Genomic DNA, 26,448 nt, shown 5'->3' on the forward strand with positions numbered 1-26,448 from the left:
TGGAGCCCATGGCCCTATGTCTTCTGGCTGCGACGCCGGTCCTGCGCACGCTGCGGGGCCGCAGCCACCGGGCGGTGGGAGCACTAGGGGCCGAGAGGCGAGCCGGGGCCCCCAGGCGGGTGTGGACATCCTGTCCGCAGCCAGCGTCCTCGAGGCCGCGCGCGGGCCATGATCACTCGGTGAAGCTGTGCCGGGACAGCGCGGCCGACCTCTTCTCGCACTGTGAGCACCTGTGCGCGCTGCAGGACTCGCTGCCTCTGCCCGCCGTGCGCACTTCCCTGCGGGAGGGCCTGGTGGATTTAACGCCAACCACCTCCGCGGGGTGGACTGGGCGCCACTCCTGAGCAGCCTCTGCCCCTGATCTGTATCCAGAGCTTCTTCCAGCCACGGCTTGGCTAGACAGGTTTGTAGTTCCTGCTTCCAGGGGCTCTCGTGTGAGCTCTGCGAAGTGGGGTTTTAGATGGTACAAGGTGGAGGGTGGGTATTCGAACCGGTGCCCAGTGCACGAGTGTGTGTGCACTAGACAGGGCATCCGGACTAGGACTCCTGCCAGCTCGGTGACCCCGGCCGAGTGCCTTAAGGCTTCTAGGTCTCAGTGTTCTCATCTGTAGCATGGGCTTAACAGGACCCAGTCTCTGTGGCAGTTACAAGGACTCACTCTGTTAATGCTGGTAGACTCTACAATGTAGAACACTTAGCACAGTTTGGAGCATCGTTCATTGTTGCACAGATGTTACCTGGTCTATTGAATGACTTTGCCTGGTACACACCAAAGCGATTAGGAAATGGATATATCCCCGCTTCATTTCCTTTCCATTAAAACAGGGCTCAGGAAAACAACAATCTTTTTCAATAGTCCTATCATGTAGTGGAAAGACCACCGGTGTGAAGGCAGCTTAGGGTTTGAATTCCAGGGCTTATGCTCTCTGTGGCCTGGGCAAGTTTCTTTTGAACTGCAATCCCCACACTTGTAAAATGACATTAAAAGCCACTCTATCAGTGGGTTCTTAGAATTAATTAAGCACGTTATGTGTGTAAAGTATCCTGGCACTTGAATGAGTTGTCAGAACCAAGCGCTGCTGGAGACGATGCTTCTGCCCTAGGTAATCTTCCCTTCTACTGGGTGAAAGGTAAACACAAGCATAGTAGTCAGTGCTCTGGAAGAAGTGAGTTCTGGTGTTACAGAGCACAGTTTTTGTTTTATAATTTAATCTTTATTTTATATTGGAGGATAGTTGGTTTACAATATTGTGTTAGTTTTAGGTGTACAGCAAAGTGATTCTGTTATACATATATCCATTCTTTTTCAGTCTTTTCCCATGCAGGTTATTACAGGATATGGAGTACAGTTCCCTGTGCTATGCAGTAGATCCTTGTTGATTACCTATTTTATATATAGCCGTGTGTATATGTTAATCCCAACCTCCTAATTTATCTCTCCCCCCACCTTTCCCCATTGCAGAGCACAGAATCTTAAAAGGGAAAGTTCAGGGTAGGCTTCTTGCCCTCCTTTCTAAGGATAATAGAATCTCCTGGGGTGGCAGCAGGGAGCAGTGTGTCAAAGGTTGAGAAATATAAGAAAATATGGCAAAACTAATGTACAGGACTGGAACTCAGGGTTTGGGAAAGAAATGAGAGTTGATACTGGAAACCTAGTGGGGCCCAACAGAAAGGGATCTTGTTTGTTCTGTCAGAAGTTTGGATGTTTATCCTGAAGGCTGTGGGAAACCCTAAAGAACAATGAGATGGACTTCTGGTTTAGAGGCTCTCTCAGACCTCCAGGTGGAAGGCAGTTGATTGGGTGCAGGGTGAATTGTAATCTAACGGTCCCACTTAAGTTATAAAAGGTTTGACTGGATTTTGGAGATCCAAGACAGAATGGGTGGGGCCTGGTGACCAGTTAGAAAAGGGAGGGCAGCAAGCATGGTTGACAGTTTACAGCTGCATCTTTTTGTGAGATACAGAGCACAGTATGAGGGGATTGGGGGCGCGGAGAGAATCTTACTTCATCTTCAGTCCTCTAGAGGGGCTTGGTAGATGGGTCTGGGCCTAAGGTACAGATCTGGGCTTTTGGGGAGGACAGGTGTTTGAAGGCCTGGGAGATACTTAGGTTACCCACAAGACGATACAGAGAATCATAGGTCTGAGAGTTTTTTAAGTGGGTATATCTGAGGATGTTTATAAGCTGAGAGAAAGTAGCCAGCAGAGGAAGGGTGTGAAGATCTAGGAGAGGAAATGATTGTTCATTTGTTTTCAAAAATCTGAATACTTATCGTGTGCCTGGCCCCTTTTCTAGGATCTGGGGTTTACACCATCTGTTATCTCTCCTGCAAGGACAGTTCAACTCATCCCCTGGTGAGAAGTCAGATTATTCTTTGCATCCCATTCAGGTGTAGGAACTGTTCTGTACCTCTGAAGGGACTTTACTTAACCAGAGTAATAACGTAGAAATGAAAAGAAATTATAGCTGGAAGGGACCTTAAAGGACACTTTACTTAATTTTGTCTAATATTTTACATTGAATTTAAGAAAAATTTATTGCAGAGCCCATTCTCTTCAGAGTTCCTTCACTGAACTTTATGTCTTCAATCCAGTGGGTCCAGCTTGTAGTTTTTGGCCTCCTCCTAAATTTGGTTCTTCATCCATATTACATTTTGCTTGGACTATGGCAGAAGTTCCTGGGTGATTTCACAGCCGCTAGGCTCAGTTCCTCTAAGTTCCTCTGCCTACTCGGGTCGAAACATCTTCTAACATAAAAAGATATGCCTAAAATAATGCTCCTAATGGCTTGCCCGCACAGAGTTAGTGCATACTAGCCGCCCAGCGTGTGCTCTGCACAGAGGCATGTAGTCTGTCTGCACTGTGCTCGGCCAAGCCTCATGGGGCTCTTTGGCCCTGATTGGCCCTGAGGAAGGGGAGCTTTTTGTGATCACTGCCTTTATCTAATCGGTCCTTCAGCAGCGGGGCACCATTTTCTAATCAGCGGAGGCACCTTACTCAGCCAGTCGTAGCCCCGGGCCTCCTCATCTGTGGGATACAAGCCATGCTCTCTCCCAGGCTTGCTTCGGCCAACATCTCTATTTTCATTTCTGTCTCTTCTCACACTTGGACCCGTGGCCTTTAGTCATCGCCACCTGCAGTATTTACTGTTCCCAGCAGGTGTCAGCCTTGAGTGTCTTTGCACAGGTGCTCCCTGTGCAGTTAATGCACCTCCTCCTCCAACTCTGCATAGCCTCATCTTTCTTCATTCTACTTCAGGGTTATCATGAAGCCATCACTTCGATATAACATTCTGACTCCAAAGGAGCCTCTGCATAAAGGTTATGTTTCTTTATCTCATGTGATTGAAATTTTGAGTTTACACATGTCCCTCCTTAATTAAGGCTTTAAGGGCAGGAGTCGTTTCTAATCCTCAGCACAGAGCAGATGCTTTTTTAAAAAATTCTTTTTAATGATGATAAAATGTATGGTTTAAATCACTCATTTTACAATAATTTTGCTTTAGGTTCTGACAGAAAGTTTACAGGAGTCCTGTTCCTGCGATAAATAAAGATGTGACCTTCCAGTTGTGTAAAGCTCTTAAACGCTGTGTGCATCGGGTGCGCTGAGGAACCTGGAGCTAGTGGGCTAGTTTTGAGAGAGAGAGACTTAACTATGTTAACAGAGGTAAGCCTTCACTGTGTCCTGCCAACATTTGATAGTTGCTTTTGGGGCAAACTAAACCAGTAAAATTTTAAACTCTTCCTCCACAGTAAAGGGATTGAATAAATTGGCCACTTTGGTGCACCTGTGTCCTGCGAATTGTCCAACTGGAGATGGAGGTTTAGAAAGTGAGTTTCAGTCTCATTTAAGTCTCTTCCCATCAGACTGGTTTCGTGATTTCCTACACACCATGTTACTTCCTGTCTACCTTTTCTTGGTGTGGTTCATGCCTGGATTGTCTCCTGTACCTGCTCAAACCTTGGTCCATTCTCATTTGTACCATGAAAGTTTGTCATGCTGGATAGTGTCTGAACTAATTTTACTTAACTTTGTGTTAAGCCACAAACCACACATTTTGTATATTTTCTGGTTTTTTTGTGTGTTTGTCTATATTTTTGTGGTTTCTCTTCAAGAAATATTATGGGAAGGGAAATAGCAAGATGTAAAGAGCAAAAAAGTCATCATTTTCTTTAAATTGTTAAAACATCTATCTGCAATCATAATTGTGATGCACTGTGGTATGTGTTAAAATAGGAAATATATGTAACGTCCCGTAGGAGCAGCAAACTCAGTGGTGTTGGTGGGGGTGTGTCATGGAAGTAATCGCAAAGCAGGTGACTGTTGGTTGGGGTCCTGAAACATTAGTGTGTGTTCCGTGTGTCCAGTAGTGGTCTGGAGGGGTCAGGAAGCCTGCCTTTCGATTTGAGGGAACAAAGGGTTTGAGGTCCTCTCTCTTCTATGGCTCTAGTATACTGCATAGCACCTAATAAAATACTGGGTTTATAGTTGACATGTATATCGCTGATTGATCATCAAGATTGGCATGTATCATTGGAAATGAAAATCAGAAGAGTCTTATGCTTTTTAGGTTTTTCTTTTTTTTTCCTTTGTCTCTAAAGTATGTAGTACTTTACTGAGTGATTGGGAATAAAGTTTGCAGTATTCAGTGTATTCAGTTTTAGTACCTAAATAGAATTAAACTGTTGCTGTAAACTGGAATAACACTTTGTTACTGACAAGTTTTAGAATGCATCAGTTCATCAATTACCTGTTTGGGAAGATTGTAGTTAATGATTTTAAGAATGTGGCTATAGGGCTTCCCTGGTGGCGCAGTGGTTGGGAGTCCGCCTGCCGATGCAGGAGACACGGGTTCGTGCCCTGGTCTGGGAGGATCCCACGTGCCGCGGAGCGGCTGAGCCCGTGAGCCATGGCCGCTGGGCCTGCGCGTCCGGAGCCTGTGCTCCGCAACGGGAGAGGCCACAACAGTGAGAGGCCCGCATACATACAAAAGGATAAAAATATTAAAAAAAAAAAAAAAAAGAATGTGGCTATAAACCTCCAATTGACTCAAGAAAAGCAAATAAGTCAAGATTGACAAGAATTCTATCACACTTAAGTAAACTTCACGGGGTGTAATCTGACATGGCAGGGAGCAGATCACATGGCCTAGATCTTAAAGGTGATTTTATGTTTAAAATTTCATGAAAACATATGTGATTGAAGCACATTAATATATTGATACAGATGGCAGTTAATTTTTGTCTTTTGATACATGTGAGTGCAGCTTTCCTTTTGTTGAAAGAATATGACCAGTTTTCAGTTTGGGATTCTACCATTTAGTAAAGATAGTCCACTTAATTTTAGAAATAAGAGATTTAATATATAATACATAATAATACTTTTATGTATTTTAGTTACTGAAAACATTTGTTGTAATACTGTGAAGAAACTATGCCGTTATAGTCTTCAAGACTTAAATGAATCAAGTGTTTATTAGCTGCTGTAGTTTTTAAACTAATAAAAATCAGTACATCAGCAATTTGTAAATACAGTTTTTAAAATAATGCCTTAACAACTTTACAGTGGTTATAATGACTGTTTTTAGGCCTAAAGTTATTTAATAATTTGACATGAAGCCTTTTTAATAGTTTGATGGTACAGATCAGGGATAGGTAAACTATGGCTGGTGCGCCAGATCCAGCCCGTCATCTGGTTTTGTAAAGGAAGTTTTTTTGGAACAGAGTCACACCCATTGTTTACGTGGTAGTTATGGCTACTTTCACCCTACGCCCATGGGTATATTAAAAACATACTTCTGATCATTATGTAGGTCAAAGATAAAGTTGCAATGGGAATTAGAATTTTATTAATTGAATGAGAATGAAAATATGCCATAACCAAACCTGTGGGTTGCAAATAAAGCTGTGGTCACAGAGAAGTTTATGTATTCAAATTATATTCTCTAAATGTAAAAGGGAAAGGAATAAAGCAACTAGAAGAGAACCTATCACCCTGAGGTAGGCAGCTCCTGAACTGTACCTGGTGGGGAAGGCAGGGCAGAACTTCAGGAGGCCAGCTGAGAGCATGGTGAACACCATGTCAGGAGCAGTCTCCAAGAAAGAGCATTTAATGTACAAAGGGATGACTAAGATATATTTAAGAGCTAGCACCCTGACTCCTCTTAATGATGACTTTCATTGCTGGGGAAAAAATAAGAAGTGCTCGATGTAGAAGGTGAATAGCTTTATAATTCCCAGGAGAATCTTGGTACCAGGACCACACAATGAAGAACTTGGAGTCCCCGTGGCTAATCCAGCAGAGAGAAAAGGAGAAACAGAGATGGGAGAGAAAACAAAGGGAACTCTTGGTGCAATTTGGTGCTGCTGCAGGCCCAAGTCCAGGTATGTGCTCTCTATCTCCACATCTTAAATAAAAGCCACCATGTTCCTCAGTCTTTCAGGTACTTAGAACTTCTCTTTAGAACCTGAAAATGGGGTCAGGTTTCCTGTCTGCATTGCTACAGTACAAAATAGAGGCAGGATGTTTGAAATAGTTCTCCATCTGGCAGAGGAGGAGGAGGTCTTGAAGCTGTGAGCCAGTCACTGCGAACCAGCAGGACAGGAAAGATTCTTGAGCAGGTCTGAAGCTACTGGGAGGCCTTTCAGGAGTTAAATCCCATAGTAAATATTGTACCTTCAATGGCCCCTTCTCCCTCTCTGTCCAGTCTTCCTCCACTCCCATGGGGGCCCAAAGGGGTTAGATGAGCACTCTTTGACTTGTACTTGGTGGTCCCAGAACTTGACTTGGGTTTGGAGACTTCCATGAAAAGTCTGCCTTCCATCTACTGGCTTGGGTTTCTTCGTCTTTCTGCTCCAGGCTAATCCCATCAACCTGCTTTTTCCATTTCTTCCAATAATCCCCCTCTCCAGACCTTCCTAATGCTCTTCTGGGGCAGGAGGAGACTTCCTGAGGGCAATGTTTATTTCTAGAGGGAGAGGTGACCACATGACTTAACAGTGGTCATCCCCTTGATTATTCAGTTTCTGTCTGGATTCGTCGTGGGTGTTTGTGCACCCCAGCCTCACCCCCAGGACGCTTTCGAACACTGTCCTTATCTCAGCACTGAGCCTCTCTCTAGCCTCCTTCCCTCTCTCTCCTTACCCAACTTTACCCACAGACTCACAGGCTTTCTGGACGTCTGAGGAAGATAAGCACTTCACAGAACCTCTGCTACAGAACCAAATATATTGAAATGACTCTTTAGGAAGATATTGAAAACAACAGAAGAAGAATACATGAGGATTGTTCCTCCTGAGGGTTCAGTTACCTAGGGGGCCTTTAGCAAACTTTGATTGATAAATCTAACCTTTCCTTCCTTAGCAATAGTTGATCACACTGTGAGGAAAACAAGTTAGAGAATGGAAAAATAATATTTGGATTTCAACGAAATAGTAACAATGCAGGGACTATCTTTGACTTTTGCAAGGTGAGAAGAGAGTTTACATTTTGATTATTTGATGGCAGGAATCTCTTTTAAAACAGGGCCAGTCTGCATGATGCATTTAAAAATCAACCTTTTCAAATATAGCCGTAACCCCAGAAGATTTCTTGATTTCTCTGGTGTCAGATAAACCATCACATTTCACAGTGGTGCCCTGTATATGAAAGTGATAAACATAATCTGGAAACACAGCAGTGACTAAAAATATGGAGCTGGCAGCCAGTCGCTGAAATGATTTTTTGCCTTTAATTCATTGCATAAAATGCTAATGTCCAAATTCAGGCAGGTAGATCTTACCAACCATCAAGAGCTTCAACCCTGCTAACAGTTAAGTAAGTATTCACTTTTAAACCTTACTTTGACTGCTCCAGAAACTTACTGGGTTTAATGCCTCTGTTACTATTTCCTTTGTGTCATTTTGTTTTTCTTTAAACACACAGCTGTGTGACCTTGGGGAAGTTATATTATTTCCTTGAGACTTGGTTGCCTTCTCTGTGACTAGCTGGGTATAATTTTAGTATTGCTCAATAGAATTTTCAGTGATAATGAAAATATTCTATATCTGTACCATGCAATGCAGTATTCAATAGCTACATGGAGCTAATCAACATCTTTGAAATATGGCAAATGCAACTGAGGAACTGAATTTTTAATCTTATTTTTAAATTTGTTGAAATATAAATAATGCCATGTGGCTAGCATCTGTTGACAGTACAGATCTACATAATATTTTAAGGACACTCCACTCAAAAACTCTACCATGCATTAATTCAACCTAAATATTTTTGCCCTCTGACAAACAGAAAATAATTTATGCTTCCCTTGAAATTATCTGTCAAGACCTTTATCAGTTTGGGGACATTATATTCTTAAAATTGACTTTGCTTTATGAAACTTTAATAATGTTGGAGTTTCCTGCCCTTGGTACCACCTTTGTGATGATGGGAAATATTGTGGATGATCAAGGACCATTTCAAGAGATCATGGAGAGAAACCTCCTTCTGGATTTAATTTCATTATGAGGATGTCAAAATGCTCAATTACTTAAAATAAAACCCATACCGTTTTTATGCTGTTATATTCTACATGTAGCTGGAAAAATGTTAAAAATATTTTTAAAGAACTGCACATCTACTTTTGAAGCTGATTTGGCTGTTCAAGGCTTGCTAGCACTTTATCCATCTCAGTACTACTTCACTTAGTAAACAAATGCAGTTTCCATAATTGCTGCATATGTGTCTGTGTTCCCTTCTAGGTTATATGTTTTTGAAGTCAGAAACTATATTTATATCAAAGCCCCTATGTATAGCACAATATCCACTGCTAATTCAGATTGTGTTTTAAAGATATGAGACAAAATTTAAGACTTTTATTATAGTCATAAACATCTAGCAAACCAACCAGAAAATAAAAGCTAATTTTCAGTTGGTTGGCCAAGAACAAAAAAGAGAGGAATACCTAGTGCAAAACCATATCTCTAATAACTACTGTTGGATTTAGAGCACACACATGCTAAACTTATTTTAAAATATCTTCTTATCAAAGATTTGAGGCTGGACCTGAAAAATTGTATCAGAAGTGAAAATCATGTGGTCTGACCAGCCTGGATCACACAAAGTAAGTGTAACTATATATAAAATAGATAAACTACAAGGCCCTACTGTATAGCACAGGCAACTATATTCAATACCTTGTAATAACCTATAATGGAAAAGGATCTGAAAGAGAAATATATATATCTGAATCACTTGGCTGTACACCTGAAACACAACATTGTCAATCAACTATACTTCAAGTAAAACAAAATGAAACAAAACAAAACAAAGTAAGTGTAAAAGGAAGTATAGTTTTATAAATTCACCTCTGATATCCAATGGTCCAACTGAAAGACAATAGAAACTACAACTTTCTAGGAGACAGGACATGGCCAGCAAACTAGGCCGTTACCCTCGGTAACAGTCATACCTGCCAAAAAATATACAGACTAGCCTGCATTCATGAATATATAGGAATTCTTCATTTATCTGGCATTATTAGGCAATGAGGTATTGTATGTTAGGAGAAGTTTTTTTTTTTTTAATGACAAATTTAAGAGGAGTTATTTTAACCTTCACTCGGTAATTTTTTTTCTAAAATTAAGACATGTATCCACTGGTGTATCTAACATTTCCTTGATAACTCAAAGTCATCAGTTCAATCAACGTTTGCATGAATAATGCGAATGGAAACAAGACAGGCATGCTTACTGAAACTGAAAATGACATAGCACTGGCTGGAATAACTGATAAGAGAGCAAGAAAAAAACAAAAATGAAAACAAACCGTGATCAAGAAACAATCAGTCAAGTTCTGACTTTCTGTACTTAGTTTCAAAAAGAGATACCACAAATTCCAGGGAGAGACTCCAGCATCATTAGCTGTCTTTCTCCTTTGTTTCCACCTTCCTTTCCTTTTCCTTCTACCCTAGATTGTTCCAGGAAGTGTTTATAGCTGCTTGCAAGACAAATTCTAATACTTGCTTTCTCTCACACAAACTTCACAATATGTCCATGTGATAAATAGTATGGAGGTAAAAGACGATTCATCACAGGGACATCTCCTATGAAAATAAAATTAGAAACTAGTTTCTAAACATGCAGAGAGAAGGGCGTGGTGCCAGGCACTAATTTCCTTGCGAATTCCTCTCCATTTCTAATAGACGTTCTTATTTACCAAGATCCCTTTTTATTGGTGTCCTATTCCAGACTGCTCCACTCCACCCATCCTCATCCTGTAAAATACATTCACACTCTTTTGTGACCCTACTTATTTGCCCATTAAATAATCAATCATAGAATTGTCGGAGTTAAATATAGAGTGAGATTAAAATACTGGGGTCACTTGGAGGGTTTAAGCAGCTCCACCAGAAAATACTGGGCATGGGTTTAAAGAGACTGTGCGGGACGTGCTCTTGTCCAAGTTCTTTCTCAAGAAGTATCTGAAATAAGCCTAAATTCAGAGTTAATCAGATTGGCCTGCTTTCTCAGGTGGTCTGGAATTCATTGCTCTTTCCCCTCAACTCCCTGATGTCAGTGGCACTTTCCGGAGATGAGGTGGACTTCTCTGCCTACTGCAGAAGCTCAGTTCCCCCCGGGCCCACTCCCTGTCTGAATCCCACACTTGAGGCCAGATGCCAGCCTTCCCAGAACATTCGTGGTCTCATTTCAGTTTTTGACCTGCTCAGATTGAGTCTCTGTAGACTCTTTCTCTGCTTGAAACCTGATCTTCAGCACCCTTCCCTGACCTCGATGGTTACCTTCCTACTTTAGGCCTCAGGTGCTTTAGCTATAAAATGATATATTTGCCCTTAATTCTAAAGTCTTCTTTCTAAAACTCTACAATGTGGTGGCTCCTTGAAAATGTTTCTCTTTGCTGGTTTTACTTTTGTAGAGAATTAAAACCACAGCTACTCTAAAAGACAGTAAGTTACATTGGATAAGGAAAGTGTGCTTTTGTAGTTAGATTAACAGGGATGGAAGACGACTTAGTATGTTTTAAGATACTCATGATCCATTCTCGTGAGTGTCAGGAGAAGAAGGGGAAGAGAGTTAATAAAATACTAAACGATTGTGACAAATTAAGTTCACCAACATGTAGCTGATTACTTACTCCTTGAATAAGCCACACATATCCAATTCAAGTTTTCCTTTATTTTTCTAAGAAGGGATCCCAGTGAACTGAGTCCCATGTTCAGTAACTCCACATTCAATGGCTTAGTCTTTAAAAACTGTTATGTTGCTGGAAGAAGAAATATTGCTCATCAGTCCTGATGTTTAGCTATCACGCACATTTGAAATAAATTTATTACTTTGCCTGATCTCAGTGTAATACATTCCAAAGGGGGGGGGCAAAGAGCACATGAAAATTTATGGAGTCTCCATCTTCCAGAGTGTGCAATAAATTACATATTATTTGGCCGTGAAATTCACAAGCCATAGAAACCACACCATTAGCAATGTATACAGTGGTAAACAGCAGGTAATGATAATGATATAAAACAAAACAGCCTGTGTATGTTGGCACTGCTGCCAATAAAGCAATCATTAAATGCATTCATATGCATCTACGCTAGGTAAGCTCTTTGAGGGCAATTGCTATGAATTCTACATACCTGTCAGGATATTCTATATAGCCCAGTTTCTATGGCCTTTATTTAAAGAGGCTGAGAAAGGGTTACTGTGGGTAAATTCAGACCTTTGCTCAATATAGAATTTGGTCAACATGCATTCTGAACAGCAAAATTTCACACTGCTTTCAATTTTCCTACACTAATTGCCACCTGAACAAATGCAGGATTAAGTATAATGGATTATAAGAAGGTAGAAAGGAAAGATGGAAGAAAAGAAGGAAGGTAGAAAAAAGGTGGGTGTGGAGTACTTCAACATTTATTTAAAGAGTGGACCTAAAACTAACCTGAGGTTACCCTAAACTATTAGCATATGCTGTAGAAACTTAAATGAAAAAAAATTTTTAAACCAGCAAGGGAAACTCAGAGATTCTTTGTTTTTTCACTTTACTGCATATACATGTCCATCTTAAACAATCTATATGCTTATATCCAATACGAGAGCATTGTTTTGCAAGGCTATTTGGGTTCTATCAGCATGTAAAGGTCAGACAACTCAGCTTTACCAGAGTTAGCCTTCAGGTGAATAATTGCTTCCCTCAGGTTGTGAGCATTTGTATTTTCCAGAAATGTTTCCCAAAAAAATGAAAACTAAAAGAGTCCTAGGACAGCGTCCTTTAGAAGTTTTATAATATCAAGGTTTTTGGAGGAAGAGTATCCTTGTCGATTTATCAACACAGTGATTCCAAGCAGGTCAGTTTATGCTGAGAATATTATATAACAGAACCCACTTCACCTCCATTATACTGACAGTGATCTTCCTTACTTCAACCTTGTGCTTCTTAGTAAAGTTGAAAATACTAAGCCAAGTACAGACAGTGACAATGACATTGCCAATGCCAGAGACTCAGATGCACCTATAGGTGCCTTCAGACAAAATCAGCCACCCAGGCTAAAGTCCTGGTTTAAAACATCCCAGCATGAATGACTCTCAAAAACCATATGCTGAGCAAGTGAAGCCAGATCAAAAGGGCACCTACTGTATTATTCAACTTACATGAAATTCTAAACTGGGCAAAATTCATCTCTAAAGATAAAAAACAGATCCATGGTTGCCTTGGGGTGGGAGATGGGGATACTTTTGCAAAAGCCTAGGAGGAAACTTTCTAGGGTTTTAGAATTGTTATCGATCTTTATGGGGGTGGTAGTTATACAAATGTATACATTAATTAAAAGTCACTGAACCATTGACTAAAAATGTCTGCATTTTATTGTATGTAAATGATACCTTAATAAGTTTGATTATAAAATGAACCAAAAACAAAACAAAGCAGAAGAAAAACCTCTCAAGACCTCAAAGGAAATACACTGTTTTCTTCCAGGGTACCAGATTGGAAATGAGGCATTGGTCTGTTCTACCCTCAGATTATCCCTAGGATTATCTAGTCTATTTTAAAGCACTAGAGTCCCCTATCAGAAAAACTCACCCCATGTTTAATGACTTTGATTTCTTCTCTGCCTCTTCTCCCAACACAGTGAATTCATTTACGGAAGAAAAACCAGCTTTTTCCAACTTTGCATCATCACATATTCTTTCCAAAGCTATTATTTATGGAATAAAATTTGGCTACACTTTGTAGCTAGCTTTTTGAGCCTTACAAATCTTAACAGTTAACCTATTGCCTCCATTGGAATTTGGAAAAAAATTATTTTGAAAATGAATAGCTGAGATTTGACATTTTTGGTTTTTGTGATTTTCTCTTCCCCTAAGAGAGAAGTGAGTAGGAATGAGAAACACATATATAAAGAAAAAAAATTATCTTGCTGCCTTTGCATGGTTATAATTTATAGGAGGCCCATTTCAACAATAATCTATTATCAGAATCAATAAAATATAATCTCCATGAAGGCCAGGCCAGGATATTTGTCTATTTTTCAGCAGATTGCAATACAAACCACATTCATGGATATGCTTCTTGATGATCTTTGTAATACTGTAACAGTTGACCATTTCCTCTTGCCTCTTCACCTTAACTCAAACCTGGTTTTTCACTAATGACCTCACATTTCCTTCTCTATCACTTGGTTGTCGGCCTCTTTTCCAACTCCAACTCGCATTTCACTCTGGAACCAAAGGAAGACTCACACCTTCCTGCTTTTTAGTGATACCTCAAGGTCATTACCATATTGTGATCACCCTGAAGAATAGCCAGACAATTGTTAATTTCAGAGCCATCTGACAGTTTGTAGCTCTAAAAATTAACTAAGGACCACATTTGTCAAAAATACCCTAGTTTAAGACTTTGGTAATACAGCAACAGTAATTCCGAAGTCATTTATGACAAGCAGTGTGGGAAGCACCCTCCTTCGGGAAGATCCTTTGCCATACAATACTCTTTCCCTGTCAGGTAATAAGGAAGCAAGACAGTGGAAAGTAACCTTTTGTGGAAAGAAATACTTGGCTTCAAGAAGGCTTAAAGTTCATACATTTTTCTTGAATTAGATTCCCCATTAGTTACTTTATCCACAAAGAGGTAATTATCAGAATTATGTAAGCAATTAAGGAGATGCTACTCTACATTCTTTCAGCTTGTTGACCTTTCTCACTTTATTTCATGTGGCTGTCTGGAACATCAGTGATTTACATGTCTTTTTTTTTTTTTTTAACAGATTTCTGTGTGTGTGTGCCCCCATGATGAACACATCATTAAAATAAAATATCATGAATAGACTCTTTTCAAGAAGCAGGTCTACTTAAAGTCCTGGAAAATGTGAAAGCACTAATATTCATGGACAACTCTATACTCTGAAAGATACTCCAAATTTTGTTGATCTCTATTTTGTCTAGGAGTTTTTCAGATTTTCTGCCATGATCATTTGTTAGTTTTATAATTACATAATAAAGGCATTACATCATACAATCTTTTGTTATCCATTGCAGTTTTAAAACTATTCCTTTCCTTGTCCTCAGCAGATATGTCACAGATTATTAGTACACAAGCAAAGACATTCAACGTAACAGTACTTTATAGTGAGAAGAACTATACTGAGCTATCTCTATCCTAAGACAATGCACTAGAAAAGCACTAAGAATTCTTAAGCACTAGGAATACAGAGATGATCAAGGGGCAAGTTCCTTGCCTTCGAGTATACATAACCATTATAGCAAATGCTTAATTAGCACTTAGTATATAACTCACACAGCAGTCTTATTATACTCCTTTTTAATAGGTGAGCAGAGGAAGCCACAGGGAAGTCACAGGGTAAAGCCAGAATTTGAACCTAGGTAGACTAGTACACTCTCCACGGCTTTAACTACTATGTTAAAAAAATATATAAAGATATATATATATATATATATATATATATATATATATATATATATATATATAACTCCAAGTATTCCAAAGTTACAAAACACTTATCTACCAAAACTCAAAAAGGAGCACACAAACTTGTATAGAAAATAAACATGTAAAAGTTTATAAATAAACCACAATATAACCTGCTCCACATAATATACTGACTGCAGTGTCCTGGGCCTCTCCCATCCTTAGGTAGCCAGAAATTACAACAAAATAATACTTTTCACTTTTGGAAGCCACACCATCTCTCATACCAACCAACCAATTACTTCCCTAGAGAGAATAGGAAATTAACCAGAATATCATTTAAAAATATATGTGTATATATATATATATATATAGCATTACTGATTTAGAATCTTTGTTTAAAGACAATAACTTCAGTAGCAGAGGGAACTTTACCATTGCAGGCTTCAGAAAACTTCTATATTTCTCAGATTTCATGCTAAATCCTAAAATGCCATATTGTGTCTGAAGCTATTTTTTCAATAGTCCATTTTCTTAAATGGACTAGCAAAGCAGTAAATGCTGAGGAACATTTTGGCTCCCAAATCCTAAAGCCATTCTGATTATGCCTGGGTGATCATGGGGACATCATTGGAACTACCAGAGGACTGGCTGAAATACCAGTGTTCTGGCCAGCTTATAAATTAGAAATTATACAGAATCCAATTATATTTTTTTGTTAAGTAATTCCTATGAGGATTTGGGGATGTCAATGTAAAGTCCTTTAGATAGGGAACAATGCCAATCCCCGTCATAAATACTTTCACAATCTGACACTGAAAATCCACTGTAGGGCATAGGACCTGCAGATAGGATATGAATCACACACATCCACTCATTCAGACAATCCACAAATATTCATTTTTAAGTCTACTCAGTTCTGGTCCTCCTGGAACCTATTACCTACAAAAGTGCCCTTATTGTAAATGGTCAGGTCTCAGCCAATGCTATTATCATCAGCGGGTGACCAAATGATAGAGCTCACTTTCTAAACAAGCTCCACGCCCTTTGCTTTAAACATTTTTGCTTTCCTTCAAGGCACATAATCCAGTGGTCAATTTCTCCCAGTTAGTGAAGTTTGGGGAAAATTTTCCCAGTGAACAATTCCTTGTGGCCTCACTCTTTCCTCACACTCTCCTCTGTGCTCTTGAGCTAAAGAGACCTGGATTAAAGTCACTTGCTCTAACCTTATTATTTTAAGATACGGCTGCTCCTGCTTTGAGGATTTCCACTGGACCAACACAGTAGCAAAGCAGCACTGAATCAGAAGGAGGTAAATTTCAAAATGACAGCGCTAAAAATATCCACTCTCCTTTTGTTCTCCTCCTATCCCTTTGCTCTGAACACCTCTGCCCTGAGGCTTTACCTTTACCCTTCTCTGATTACTGCTCCAAAAGTGTTTCCAAGAGCAGGGAGTATTTATGGTTTCATTTGCTCCCAAGTCCTTGGTGGAAAAGGATGCTTGCTTCCTGATTCTTACTAATTCCATACTCACATCGTTAACACAAAAATCATCATTAAAAAAAAATTTCCTCAGCTTCATATTTCTTCTGGGCCAACACTGAAAGAATATTTTCAAAGAAACAATATCCTCTCTCCTTTGCTTTTCTGAGTTTCACGTTTCTTACTTCCAGTCTCATTTTCAACCTTTATTACGGGATGCATCACAAAAATAGAAAAAAGTTCTTTGTGCTTTCCCTGTACCAGCCAATTATTCTAATTTGTTCTGTTTTTTTTTTTTAAGAAGATGTTGGGGGTGGGAGTTTATTAATTAATTTATTTATTTTTGCTGTGTTGGGTCTTCGTTTCTCTGCGAGGGCTTTCTCTAGTTGTGGCAAGCGAGGGCTACTCTTCATAGCGGTGCACGGGCCTCTCACTATCGCAGCCTCTCCCGCCGCGGAGCACAGGCCCCAGACACGCAGGCTCAGCAGTTGTGGCTCACGGGCTCAGTTGCTCCGCGGCATGTGGGGTCCTCCCAGACCAGGGCTCGAACCCGTGTCCCCTGCATTAGCAGGCAGATTCTCAACCACTGCGCCACCAGGGAACTATCTCTAACGAACAGAATGCGAAATCAACACAAAGCCTGATAATGTGACCTCTGCCAAGGGAAAGGTCTGAGAGTTGTCTATTTACTAATGAAGCTCAGTGTTTATTAAGGGTTGACTGAAGCAATCATCAGGAATTTTCATCCCTTAAATTAGTGTTTTCCACCAGATGAACATCTTTCATTTCGGATAATATAACTTTTAAGTTCAGGATACAGCTGGACAAAAGAAAGGAAAATAAGGTAACCAACACAGCATTTTCAGTAATAACACAGTAACAGCTATCATCCTTCCCTGAGGAATTCAGCCTACTTTATGGACACAATTTAGTACAAACTCATAAGAAAGCTAACAAAGCCCAAAACCACTTCACAATAGCATAGAGAGGTAAAAGTCAAAAATTATTACTGCCAGGCCCAGCAGACAATGGCACCTACTGGAAAGAGCACAGGACACGAAAACCTGGAAGCCTGCATTCCAGTTTCGGTTATTCCTGTAAGCATTAGTAATGATCTGAGTGAACTCAGCCTGCCCTGCTTTTTCTGTTTATAAAAACCTACATCATCCTCTCAGTAGAATGAAATGCCACATCTGAAAAGTTGCAGATCTCTTTAGGAAAGAAACAAAACCCATGCTTTCCAACCAAAATGGAATAATTCAGTCAATGGAGACTTCATAAAAATCTGCCATAAAGCAATTGTTTACTTGAAATCTATCTTTTGTGGTATATTTATTGGGGTAAGGAGTGTAAGGAAATCATAATTAGAGTTACCAGTTATTCCAGAAATCAAGGTCATTAAGTTCAGATTCCAACTTTGACCTTGACCCAGGCTTACAGAGATGTAAGATGTCCCAATACCTCATATTCACCATACATGGGAGAAACAAGGTATGCAGACAGATCCTCTTAGAAATATCCCCTATGTAGTGGTTTTAATACAGGGTCTCAGATTCGTTGCCATTCTTCACATCTAGATGTGGGCATTTTCCCTTGAATTTGGGCAGGCTTTCCATAGCTTCAAACAATAGAGCAGGGGTCAGTAAATTATGGCTGGTGGGCCAAATCTAGGCCTCTACCGGCTGTTGTAAATGAAGCTTTATTGGAACACAGCCATGTTCCTTAGTATATGTATTGTTTGTGTCTGTTTTCACATCACAGCAGCAGAGCTAAGTAGTTGCAAAAGAGACTGTATGGCTTGTAAAGCCTAAAATATTGACTGCCTGACACTTTATGGAAAAAGATCTCCAACGCCTGCAATAGTATATAATGAAAGTGATGCTATGTAACATCTAAGACTAGGTCATAAAAGGTCATGCAGCTTTTGCATGATTCTCGGGGAATGCTTGAACCCTGGACACTCATTCTTGGGATACTCTATCTTGAATCCTAACTACCACGTTATGAGAAGTCCAAGCCACATGGGCAGCCATCTATAGGCACACCAGTCAACAGTCCTTGTTGGGCCCAGTCTTCAAGTCATCCCATCTCAAGGGCCAGACATGTGAATTAAAATTATCTAGATGATTCCAGCCCCAGCCATTTGAATCCTCATGAGCTGAGGTTTCAGACATCAGTCATGGAGTAGAGACAAGCCATCTCCTCTGTGTACTGTTTGAATTGCTGACCCACAGAATCTGGGCACAGATTAAAATTAAAATTTTTGTTTATTTCACCACTAAGTTCGGACTTTATTATGTAGCAGTAGATAACTATAGCACTGGAGATCTACATTTCACAGAGCACATACTTTGAGATGTGAATGTTGACTGCTCAATTTCTAAGAAGAACGTATACACACATATAGGTACAAAATGTTTATGTATATGTAAATATTAGACCTATATAAACTAATCTATATTATCCATAAAATGAGGGGCCCTTGATAATGGCTAACATTTTTTTCGGTATTTATTGTGTTCCAAGAACTGATCAATTCTTGCATTGTATGAATTTTCTCTTTTAACCCTCATAGCAACTCCCTGAGAGAAGTAATGTTATCTCTATTTTATAGATGAGAAAACTGAGGCAAAAACAGATAACATGCTCGAGAGTACTAGACAAGTAAATTTTAGAGTCAAGATTTGAACCCAAGTTCTCAAGTTTTATATCCCTTACTTGTAGTCACCAAGCTATATACTGAGGAAGGGGATGAAAGCTGAAGCCATTACATCATGCTCAGCAAGTTAGACAGAAACTTCGCAGGTATGGTTGAAAGAAGAAAGGACTTGGAGTCATAAGTCCAGAGCCTGAGTTATGAAATGAGTTCTCCTCTCATCTAGATATAGGTTTCTTTTTAGAAAATGAAGAAGAGCACTCCATATTTTGATTGTTAATTTCTGTACTTAATGATTACCAAAGAATGGAATTTTACCAGGGAGCTATTTTGCAATGACATAAATTATTGATTCAAAGTCAAACCTTTATTATAAATTATTGATTCAAAATCAAATCTTTATTAAGTCTCCATTGCATCAGAAGTCTTTTCCACTCTCCATTTCTTTTTAAACCCTTTCCTGTCTACTCTTGGCCAAAGTTTGAAGCCTAATTTAACATTTGGAAATAAAATAATGAAATAGTCATAACACAGCAATTCCAATGCCTACTGAAACGGAAGCTCTAAATAATTTTTCAGATAATTTAGGAAATTAAAAATATTTACATCATAGATGCAAAGACAGAAGTTACTTGTGTAATAAAATGGTGAGACAAAAAGTTTCTGCTCAAGTAGATCTGTTTAAATATGAACACTAATCTGAGTTCTACCCCTGTGCTAAAACCCAGTGACAGGTTGCCTACAGCTTTAAAAGGGATAGTTCAGTGCATTGGGTCAAACTCATGCCATAAAATGTGGTATTATTAGTAGTACTAGAAGACAGAGTGTGACTGTCTTCTTTGGGACATAGATGAAGACCCCAAGATAGACAATATCAAGGACAAATTATGTAGAATAAAATATTATCTCAGACCTTGGAACATGTCATCCAGGATAGAAAAAGAAGTAGGTTTATTATCAAGTACATGAAGCCAGAGACAGTAAGCAATGAGTGGTAGCTGGTTAAAATAGACAGGTTTTAGAAGTAGAGGCACGGATGTAGAGAACAAACTTAGGGTTACCAGGGAATTGTGGCAGGGAGGCTAAATTGGGAGACTGGGACTGAAATATACACACTACTATACATAAAATAGATAACTAATAAGAACCTGCTCTTCTTATTAGCACAGGGAACTCCACTCAATACTCTGTAATGGGCTATTTGGAAAAGACTCTTAAACAAATAAAAGTGGATATATGTATATGTATAACTGATTCACTTTGCCGTACACTTGAAACTAACACAACACTGTAAATCAACTATACTCCAATAAAAAATTTTTTAAAAATAGGTTTTAAGAACCATAGTCAGGGAGCAGTGTGGATTGGAAAGACCTGTCAAGAAATATTCCTGCATCCTCAGACAATGCGCCCCAAGCTGGTTATTGCAAGGGTGAGCATTTACGAGATCTTTGATCTAAAAGATCTTTGATCTTTGTCCTAAGGAGAACATGAGATTAACAATCTAACCCAATGTGCATGAATTATTCTCCTCGGTGCTATCAAAAATCAGATGGCATCCTAGAGCAAGGGTCAGCAGATCTTTTCTGTAAAGGGTCAGATAGTAAATATTTTGGATTTTGTGTACCATACGTCTCTGTTGCAACTGCCCATCTGCTGCTGTAGCACAGAAACAGCCATGCACAATAGGTTAGTGAATGGGTGCGGCTGTGTTCAAGCAAAACGTTATGTACAAAACCAGGAGTCAAGCGAGATCTGATCAGTCAGTGGGCCAGAGTTTGCGGACCCCAGTTCTGGGTCAGTGTTCACAGCGGAATGAGTCATGAGGCCTTAGGTTCCAGTTCTCATTGTACTACTTTCTACCTGGGTGAACTTGGGTTCATCCTTTTATTTATATGGGCCACTATATTAGTCAAGGTCCTCCAGAAAAACAGAACCAATAGCATGTGTATACAATGTGCCCATATATATTGATAGATATAGATCTAGATATTGATACCTAGATCTATATCCATATCTATATAAAGATAGAGAAAGAGAGAGATTTTAAACAGTTGGTTCACACAATAATAGAGGCTTGGTAAATTCAAAATCTGCAGATTAGGCTGTCTAGAGACTCTAGGAAGAGTTGCAGTTCAATTTCTGTAAGTCTTCTGGCAGAATTCCTTTTTGCAACAGGGAGGTCAGTCTTTGCTTTATTAAGAGCTTCAACTGATTGCATGAGGCCCACCCATATTATGGAGGATAATCTGCTTTACTCAAAGGCCACCACCAATTTAAATATAAATTTCATACAAAAACACCATCACAGGGACTACCCTGGTAGCACAGTAGTTAAGAATCCGCCTGCCAATGCAGGGGACACGGGTTCGAGCCCTGGTCTGGGAAGATCCCACATGCCGTTGAGCAACTAAGCCCGTGCACCACAGCTACTGAGCCCATGCGCCTAGAACCCATGCTCTGCAACAAGAGAAGCCACCGCAATGAGAAGCCTGTGCACCACAACAAAGAGTAGCCCTCGCTTGCTGCAAATAGAGAAAGCCCACGTGCAACAACGAAGACCCAATGCAGCCAAGAATATAAATAAATAAAACATAAACATTTTAAAAAACACAAAAACACCATCACAGAAATATCCAGAATAATATTTGACCAAATAACTGGGCATGGTGGCCCAGACAAATTGACATGTAAAATTAACCACCTAAGCCATAGTTTTGTCATCTTTTACTGAGAAATTTGACTTATCTGAACTATTTTGATACCTAGAAGAACCTTTTAGAGGTAACACCCTCAGTTTTTTACATGGTAGGCAGCAGAGGGAAAGAGCCCATTTGCCCAGTCAGATGATACCTAAAAGGAGAAAATTCTGTCTTCTCTCTCCAACCCACAAGGATGAATGCCAAAAATACATCACTTATATCTGCTTTAGCTAACATAAGATAGGTCTGGAACAGACCTCTGCTCCCGGTAATTCTCATTAAATGTTGTTTCATTAAGGGGAGACTTTACTTGCTAAGATTAGAAGCAAAAGAGGGTAGTGGATGAAAAACTGCCCAAGGATATAAGTTCACGCAAGGAAGCAGGGGAGAGAACGGATATCCAAAGATGTGCTCTCTGAGCCAACACTAATTCCACAGCATCAGGGAGCCAAAGTGCTGGGGGTTTTTTCCCCCTCTTTTTTTCCCCCAAAGAGGGACAAATCAAGCATACTGACAAAGGAAGAGCATTAGTCACCACAGATAAGTTCCTTTTTAGAGGTGATCTCGCAAATGATTTGGCTCAGTGTAGACTATCATTTGGCTCCAAAAACCATAAGCTAGAGCATTTCATTCCAGGTCCCTCCTCAAATATCCAGGATAGGTAGAAATTTGGCATCAGTAGTTTTTGAAATCTCCCCAGGTGATTATAATATGCAACCAGGGCTGAGAATCTGGAGATGTAGAGGGAATTTAAATTGAACTTTAGTTAAACAGTAAAACAAGCTCTGACTCTACTGGCTGGAGCTAGACAAGGGATATGGATTTAGTGAGATGAGAAGATAAAGAACACCAGGGAGTAAATCAAATGCTTTCCACCTGTGCTTAGCTAATTGTTACTCAGATAATTCAGACAATCTTACAGCACCTGAAACCTGAAATTCCTTAGTTCTGTTTAAAAACATGTAACTCTTCAAGTAACTGAACTCTGAGAATCATGTAAATCATAAAGAAAAAGAAGAAATCTTATTTTCTGAATTAGTTGATTTCATATATACTGTTTCACTTTCACGATATTAACTAGTTATCTTTCTTTCCATTTTATGTTTGAGGAAAGTAAGGCTTTAAAAATCTCAGTAATTTTCTCAAGGTCACTTGTTAAGGGAGTGGTAGGCAGCATAATGGCTCCTAAAAATCCCTCACCGTAATACCTAGAACCTATTAATATGTTACCTTACGTGGTAAAGAGGACTTTACAGATATGACTGAAGTTATCGACCTTGAGGTAGAAAGATTATCTTGGATTACCTCATGGAACAAATCTAATTGCATGAGTCCTTAAAAGCAGAAAACCATTCCCAACTATAGAAAGAGAAAGAGAGATGTCCTAATAGAAGCAGAATCAGAAAGATGCAAAATTTGGGGTTTTGTAGGTGGAGAAAGGGGACTCTGAGTCAAGGACTACAAGTGACCGCTGGAAGCGGATAAAGTCCAGGGAACAGAAACACCCCTAAGAGCCTCCAGAAAAGAATGTAGCTCTGCCAACACTTTTTTTTCTTTCTTAACCATCTTTATTGGAGTATAATTGCTTTACAATGGTGTGTTAGTTTCTGCTTCATAAAAAAGTGAATCAGCTATACATATACATATATCCCCATATCTCCTCCCTCTAGCGTCTCCCTACCACCCTCCCTTCCCTATCCCACCCCTCTAGGTGGACACAAAGCACAGAGCTGATCTCCCTGTGCTTTGTGGCCGCTTCCCACTAGCTATCTATTTTACATTTGGTAGTGTATATATGTCCACACCACTCTCACTTCATCCCAGATTACCCTTCCCCCTCCCTGTGTCCTCAAGTCCACTCTCTATGGCTGCGTCTTTATTCCAGCCCTGCCCCTAGGTTCCTCATAACCATTTTTTCTTTTTTTTTAGATTCCATATATTGTGTTAGCATACGGTATTTGTTTTTCTCTTTCTGACTTACTTCACTCTGTATGACAGTCTCTAGGTCAAACCACCTCACTACAAATAACTCAATTTCATTTCTTTTTTTGGCTGAGTAATATTCCATTGTATATATATGCCACATCTTTATACATTCATCTGTCGATCCTGCCAACACTTTTACTTTACTCAATTGAGACCAATGTCAGACTTGTAAGGTAATAAATTTACGCTGCTTTGAGTCACTAAATTTGTGGTAATTTGTATGAAAGCAATAAAAAACAGAGGTCCTACAAGAGCCAGCCTATATATTTATACTTAAGTACTTCTGAAATGAATTTAACCTTGTGATTGACAGCAGTAGCAGCTTCCAAGGGATCCCGCCACACACCTGAGGCAAAACCAGCGTAATACAAAGCAGTGACAGCAGCAGGTCACTGCCCCACACTTGGGATAGAGGGGGACTTGATTTACTGTAGCAGCAGCATAGCCTGAATGGGAACCCATCCTCCTGTGGCACTGGTCCCATCAACATTAGCCTAATCTGCTAGCATCTGCTGTGCCAACAGGCCCAACATATACAGACCCTCCAACTCAATAGCATTAAGTGAGCCAGGCTCAGTGTTTCCTGAAACTCATATCCAATGGCACTGGAAAGCCCAGATATCACCTACTGTTATGAAAACATAAAAAAAACAATAACAGTAGACTGGGAACTTCAGAAAGAAAAATGGAACAATGGAATGGGTGAAAACAAATGGGGTAAATATAAGAGACTATCATTAACCTCATAAGTTTCTTAAATTCTATATGATGGTCAAAGCAAAAATTATAATACCATCTGATGTGGTTCTCAATGTAGATAAAGGAAATACTACAGAAAATCATACTTTAAAACTGGGAAGGGCTTCCCTGGTGGCGCAGTGGTTGGGAGTCCGCCTACCGATGCAGGGAACGCGGGTTTGTACCCCGGTCCGGGAATATCCCACATGCCGTGGAGTGGCTGGGCCCGTGAGCCATGGCCACTAAGCCTGTGCGTCTGGAGCCTGTGCTCCGCAACGGGAGAGGCCACAACAGTGAGAGGCCTGCGTACCACAAAAAAAACCAAAAAACAAAAAAAACTGGGGAATATTAAGAGACCTAAATGGAAGTAAAATTTTGAAACTTCACTTGAAGTAATAAAACACTGATTCCAGTAGGCTACAATAAGTTACATATGTATAGTGTAATGCCAAAAGCAACCACTAAGAAAACTATGCAAACAGCATACACAAATGATTGTAAGTAAATTAAATTAAAATGGACTTATTAAAAAATGTTTAAGTAACCCACAGGAAGGCAAAATAAGAGAAACACAGGATTGAGAAACTAAGGTAAAAGACAAAACAAAAAATAAAATGGTAGACCTAATCTTTAACATAGCAATAATTACATTAACTGTAAATGATCTAAATAACCAAGTCAAAGACAGAGATTGGAAGAGTAGATTAAAAAAATCACAAGCATGATCCAACTATATACTGTCTATAAGAAGCTTACTTTAAACATCATGATATAGGTAGTTCAAAGTAAAAGGATGAAAATGACATATCATGTGAACGTTAATCAGAAAAAGCAGGAATGGCTATATTGATATCAGATAAAGTAGATTTCAGAGCAAAGGAAATTATTGGGGGCAGAGGGTCATTACATAAAGACAACAGGAATAATCCACCTAGATGACCTAGTGATACTAAATGTGTGTGCACCAAACAACAGAACTTCAAAATACATGAAGCAAACACTGAAAAAGGTAAAAGGAGAAAATTTTAAATCCACAATTATTATTTGAGACTTCAACACAGCAATTTATAGAACTACCAGAGAGAAAAATCAGCAAGGATATGGAAGAACTGAAAACATCATCAATCAACAGGCTATAACTGACATTTAAAGAACACACTCAATAAGAACAGAATACATATTCAAGTGTCCATGGAACAGTCACTCATATACCATATACTGGTCGATAAAAAAATATGAGCAGATTTAAAAGAATAAAATCATAGAGAGTATGTTCTCTAGCCATAATGGAATCAGACTAGAAATCAATAACAGAAAGACAACAGGAAAATCTTCAATCACATGAAAACTAAACATCACAATTCCAAATAACTCATGGGTAAAAAAGACAGCATCAAGGAAAAATTTTTAAATGCATAGAATAAAAGAAAATGGAGATATAACAGAGCAAAGTTTGTGGAATGAAGTGAAAGTAATGCTGAAAGAGGAGTTTATAGTACTAAATTGGGAAAGAAAATATTTCAAAGCAATAATCTAATTTTCTATATTAAAATAGTATAAAAGGAAGAGGAAAAAACACTAAACAAGCAGAAAGAAGTAAATAATAAAGATGAAACAGAAATCCATGGAACTGAAAATAGCAAAATAGGGGGGAAAAAAATCAATGAAACAAAAGGCTAGTTCTTTGAAATAAACAATCTAATCAATAAACATCTAGCAAGACTGATAAAGATAAAAACAGAGAAGGCATCCGGAGCCTGTGCTCTGCAACGGGAGAGGCCACAACAGTGAGAGGCCCGCGAACCGGAAAAAAAAAAAAAAGAGAGAGAGAGACGGCATAAATCACAGATATCAGAAATACAACCAGGGATACCATGACATATCCTGCAGGTTAATAAGGGACAAGTTATTATGAACAAGTCTACACTATATATTCAAAAATGTAGATGAAATGGACCAATGCCT

General features: G+C 39.3%; 1 pseudogene; it reads left to right on the forward strand.

Annotated features, from left to right (window-relative positions):
* The first annotated feature begins 8 nt into the window (after positions 1-8).
* Positions 9-26,448, forward strand: part of LOC131765179 (centrosomal protein of 78 kDa-like) — a 93,324-nt pseudogene continuing 66,884 nt past the window's right edge.

This window comes from Kogia breviceps, chromosome 11 (genome assembly GCF_026419965.1).
Source record: "Kogia breviceps isolate mKogBre1 chromosome 11, mKogBre1 haplotype 1, whole genome shotgun sequence".
NCBI classification, from domain to species: Eukaryota; Metazoa; Chordata; class Mammalia; order Artiodactyla; family Physeteridae; genus Kogia; species Kogia breviceps.